The 5,613-nt window shown below is 40.4% G+C and overlaps 1 pseudogene; it reads right to left on the bottom strand.

Annotated features, from left to right (window-relative positions):
- Positions 1-5,208: 5,208 nt before the first annotated feature.
- LOC120621295 (uncharacterized) lies at positions 5,209-5,327 on the bottom strand (annotated as a pseudogene).
- Positions 5,328-5,613: the final 286 nt, after the last annotated feature.

The raw sequence follows: 5,613 nt of genomic DNA, 5'->3' as shown, positions 1-5,613 counted from the left end.
TTAGTCATAAAAAGACATTTTTGGAAACAGTTATTGAATACCCATATTAGATCATATCAAAGAATTGTTAAATTTTAAAGTGTGGTAATAACATTGTGCTTATGTGAGAACATGTCTATATATTTTATTTTATTTCGTATGTCTTTTTATGTCTATATATTTTAGAGATGTAAAATATGGGATGAAATGACAACATCCTAATGTCTGGAATTTGTTTAAAAATGTTTCAGTAAAGGACAAAAATAGATGAATCTGTGGCAATATTTTGATAATTGTTGAATCTAGGTCATGAGTAATGGGGGTTCATTGCACTACTCTATTTTGTATGTGTGTGAACATTTTCATAATCATAAAAAAGTCAAAGATGGGTTGAACAGCAGGAACAATAAAAATTAAGTGTCTAGGGTAATTTCTTACCACCTAATTCTCACTCTCTCTCATATTACTTGGGAGACAGGAGAAATTCATCATAAGATTGGGAACAAGGGCTTGCTAATGCTGAGTTTTCAACAAAGATTTTGTTGAAGATTGAGTAAGAGATTGTGATGTGGATGAGTTTTAGTTACTATTTTTGAAAAATTTCAGGAGGACATTGAATATTAGTTACTTTGCTTGAGAAAAGATTCTGTAATGAGCTGGTTGTCCACCAACAGATACAGACCTGGGAGGCAGCAGGGGGCAGGAGTGAGAATTCTGGCGTCTGAAGCAGACAAATGGGATTCTGGCCCTCACTCTAAACCTTAATTAGCCACAGGATCTTTGATAAGTCACTCAACCTCTAAAAGCCTCGGTCTTCTCCTCTGCAAATGGGAATGATAATAATTGCCTTGTAAGGTTTTATTAGGATTAGTTGAAATATTTCTGTGCTTGGCACATGATAAATACTCATTAATCATTAGCTACTATTATTATTCTTCCAGCATTTAGATCGCCGAAATTTCTTTATTGTTATTATTATTATTTTTGTAATATGACTTTTGCAGGTTCCTAAAAAATATGAATACAGGAAAAAAGTGTGTGTGGGGAGGGGGGCGGGGGAGGTAGAGATTTCACTATCCAGAAGCTGGACTACTGCTCACATCAATTTTTTCAGGTTCTCTTTTATTCATGGGGATCTCCCAAGATCTCTCCACACTACTTCCACCTTTCCAGAAATCTCACAGTAAAGGGACGTCCTTGCACTTGGAATTAACATTCCTAGAATACATATTTGGAAAGTGATTCAAGTCTGCACTTTGAAAACAGAGGAAATAAAGAAAATAATTTATTTTCTTTATAAAGAAAATAAATTTATTAAAAAAATTTATTCTGCAAAAGAGATTCAAATATACATTTTAAAAACAAGAGGAATTACAGTGCACAGATAAAGTATGCATTTGAAAGAAGATTTAGATACACATTCAAAAAGAAAGGTGGTCACAGTATTTGCTCAGTGTTGTTAATGTTAGAAGACCTGATATAATGTGCTTTTGATTATGGAAAGCTCATCTTCCTCTCACTGAGAATGTATAATCCCTGTGTTTGTACCTGTCTCTCTCCCTTGAGGGACATGGTGAGAGGTGGGGAAAGGAGGGCCAGCTACTGGTAGTGGCAAACTACGGCAAACATGGTCAATAATTATGAATACTGTCAGAAATTCCACTTCTGTGTACATATCTGAAGGAAATGAAACCACTCTCTTGAAGAGCCATCTGCACGCCATGTTAATTGCAGCATTATTTACAATAAGCCAAGATATGGAAACATCCTAAGTGTCCATCAATGGATGAATGGATGAAGAAAAAATATATATATAATATAATGCATATATACTTACCCTATCTTATCCTATCCTATCTTATCTTACCTTCTCTTATCTTATCTTATCTTATCTTACCTTATCTTACCTTATCTTTTATGTGCATGTAATGAAATATCATCTTATTTTATTCATCTGTAAGAAAGAAGGAAATCTTGCCATTTGGGACAAAATGGATGGACCTTGAGAACATTATACTTAGTGAAATAAATCAGACAGGAAGACAAATACTGTATGATCTCACTTATAGGTGAAAACTGAAAAAAACAAACTCATAGAAACAGAGAGTAGAAAGGTGGTTGTCAGGGCCTGGGGGATGGGGGAAATGAGGTGATGTTGGTCAAATGGTATAAATTTCCAGTTATAAGATGAATAAGTTCTGGGAATGTAATGTATAGCATGGTAACTATAGTTAACTATACTGTATTTATATACTTCAAAGTGGCTAAGAGAGTAGATCTTAAAAGTTCTTACCACGGGGGTGGGGGGTGGGGGGGAGGAAAAAGATAACTGTATGAGGCAATGGATGTGTTAACTAACTTTATTGTGGTAATCATTTTGCAATGTTTATGTATATCAAATCATCGCGTTGTGGACCTTAAACTTACTCAATGTTACATGTCAATTTTATCTCAGTAAAGCTAGGGCTGGGGAAAGAATTAGGAATCCATTGGTATTCATCATTTGTGTTCTAGTTTATACCAGTGGTCCTAAGGTGATTTATCCTGTGCTCCAGGTGGATGTTTTGATCCTTAATCCATCTCAGTGGATTTAGAGACATCTCAATCCTTCATGTTTAGACACAGGCTTGGATACACAGTCCCACCATTTCATAAGTGTTCTCTAAATTTGCCCTTTTCTTTCACTGTCTAACATTTGTCACCCACCCTCAGGGGAATAAACACTCACCCATGACCCAGATCCATGGCTTAGTCATTCCATCTTTATCTGAAGCACACGGCACTGGGGTCAGCCAGTGTTTTTCCTTTTCCTGCTCGATCTTACAAAATAAGGGCCGATGTCAACCAAATGTCAAAATAAAGGCATAGAAAAGCTAAAAGTGGGGAAGGTACCATGGGACAGCTGAAGTGTTGGTTCAGTAGGGCCATGAAGGTGTCCTAGCTTAGCTAACTGTGACAGGTGACCTAGGACTGTTGGAGTATAAATATGAAAGTGTCAGTGCTCCAACTGTCTAGGGGAGCTAGTGCTTTGACAGGTCCACTCTGTGGGGAATACAAGGATGTGTCTGCCGCTGTCATCCACTTAATCAGCTAGGAGTTGGCTAGAATTGCACTTTTTGCTTTCTCACTCCTCTGACTAGGTTTCAGCCTCAGATATGCTTCTCTGAGATTCCTCTGGTCACCAAGATTAGGCCTGCCTATCCCTACAGTTTCTCAGTCCCACCTTTGAGAGAGGAACCAGTCTCACCCCATCACATGTTGTATCTTGCTTGTTACATTCCCAAAGGGTGAGCTTATCAAGGGGCAACTTTGCTTTATTGCTCGGTATTAAATGTCCAGTTCATCCTTACATGACCCATTGTGATCCGATTTCTATATTTTTCATCCCTTATCTCACTTGCTAAAACTTCTGGGGGGCCCGGTGCTGACCCTTGATTGACACTTTCCTAGACCTCTCTTTAGCATCCGGTACGTCACCACTATTGCCTGCAAATTCTGTTCTCTTGGCTTCAACACTCTTTTCTACTTCTCCTTCTCCTCCCCGTCTGCCCACTCTACTTCCTCTGTCCATCTAAATCGATTGTGCTCCTCAATGACCCCTGCCTGGGTTCCTTGTCACCTGTCGTCTGTCTACTCCCACAGATCTATTACACATATGTGGATGACTCCTAGCCTTGCCCTTCCTCCTGAGCTCATGGGAGACCTCCAACCCACACACACCAGGATGTCACTCAGGCACCTCAAACTCAGTAACAGCCAAATCAGGCTCCTTAGAATCACCGTCTGGTCTCTGCTGACTTCTCTGGCCTCACGCTCTCTCCCAATTGCTATGAGGTATAGCAATACCAGACTGGACACTGAGGTGACCTTATAGCTAATTAAATCAACCCGATGTGGAAGGAAACAGAATGTTATTCAGACTCTTGGAGTAGCAGCTTGGCATAGTGTCACAGTGATTCCATCTGCTTTATGTTCGCAAAGCCTCAGTACAGGCCCTTGGAAACTCTGGTAAAGTGGCTGCAAACTTGATAGCCTACAGGGCCAGGTGTTTTTTATATGAGTGAAAGCGAGTGACAGGGGAGTGGTGAACTGGAGAACATATGCTCCACCTCAAAACAGGCAACAGTCCTTTCTAGCTTCGGCCAGGTATAGGCTTGTGTGAATGTTGCCACAATTTCTGAGTTTTCAAGAGAATCCAGAAATCTGGATTTTCATGTGAATCTTCCCATTGGGAAATGTTGACGACAAATTCAAAATTTAAAATGTGCTGTGACCCAACTAATTTTTTAAAAACACTGTGTGAATCAAATCAAACGTATCTCTGGGTCACATCCAGCCCACAGGGAATGTGTCTGTGAATTACAGAGGACAGAATGTGTGGAGGCTTGGCAGACAGACACCAACTCCAAAATCGGTTCTGCTACTCTGTAGCTATGTGTCTTTGGGTAAGTCATCCAATCTCTCCAATTTCCTCATCTGTAAAACAGGGGTAACAGTACTCCTCCACTGAGTTGTAATGTGGATAGAGATCATATTTGTAAAATGGCTGGCACAGAGCAGTTTCCTGAGCAGAAGTCGATTAATCAGCACTATTGACACAAGTATAAAAAGAACATGTTTACATGGTCCGCATAGGGAAATAGGGTGTATGAACACCACCAAGGAAGGGCGAGCGAGCCTGGATGAGAGTGCCACAAGCACCTCAGTCCCTAGGGAGCAGTTCTCAGTGGAGCTTCCCTTGTGCAAGGAGAAAATATCCCCCTGAACCACCCTCCTTTCTTGGGCTCTGATTCTTGGCTCACCCAGCACCTTTCTGAACAGGAATTCCACTGCCCATTTCCCTGGTACTGGAAATGGCAGCTCTGGATGAGCAATGTGGCCTTTGCAGGCTGCAGACAGACCTGATTTGTATCCCAGTGTCATTTGAGTTTAGTTCTCTGTTGCACTTCGAAAAACCAGGTGCTCCACGCTGGGGTTCTGAGCCTGGAACTGGCGGGAGGGCCTGACTAAAAGACGACCTTCCTGAGAACCCCTAGATGTTACCCTCATTGTCACCCCCAAACTGTCAGCCATGAGGAGCTTCTGCAGGGCCTCCCAGAGATTAAAAGGCCTGGGCCGCTTCTCTTATTTGATCCAGGTAAATTAAAAATGAACACTTGCCAAGACAAGTTTTTATAGTATATTTTATTTTATTTTATTTATTATTTATTTTTATTAAAAATTTTTTTACACTTACTATACCTGGTCTTCCTAGGTGGTCTCCCATCTAAGTACTAAGCAGGCCCAACCCTGCTTAGCTTCTGAGATCAGATGGGATCGGGCTTGTTCAGGGTAGCAAGGCCGTAGACTACAGTATATTTTAAACATTTACATTTAACAAATTAACACATTGTAACACACAATATAGTGTTATTTAACTGTGCTATACACAGGATAATTTACACGGACCTGCCTTCCCCACGGTACAGAAAACCTTTCTCCAATTCTGGCCTCTCATCATCTCATGCTTCAAAATGCAGCTCCTCTGCTGCGAATCCTTCTTTGGCTTTCTCTTGAAGACACTCTTTGAACAGATTTGTGCTACTGTATACTTTTATTATTGCAATGTTAGATTTGTGATGCTGCCTCCCACTG

This window comes from Pteropus medius, unplaced genomic scaffold (assembly GCF_902729225.1).
Source record: "Pteropus medius unplaced genomic scaffold, Ma_sr-lr_union100, whole genome shotgun sequence".
Lineage (NCBI taxonomy): Eukaryota > Metazoa > Chordata > Mammalia > Chiroptera > Pteropodidae > Pteropus > Pteropus medius.
The sequence above is the reverse complement of the archived record's forward strand: the minus strand, read 5'-3'. Positions and strand labels throughout refer to the sequence as shown.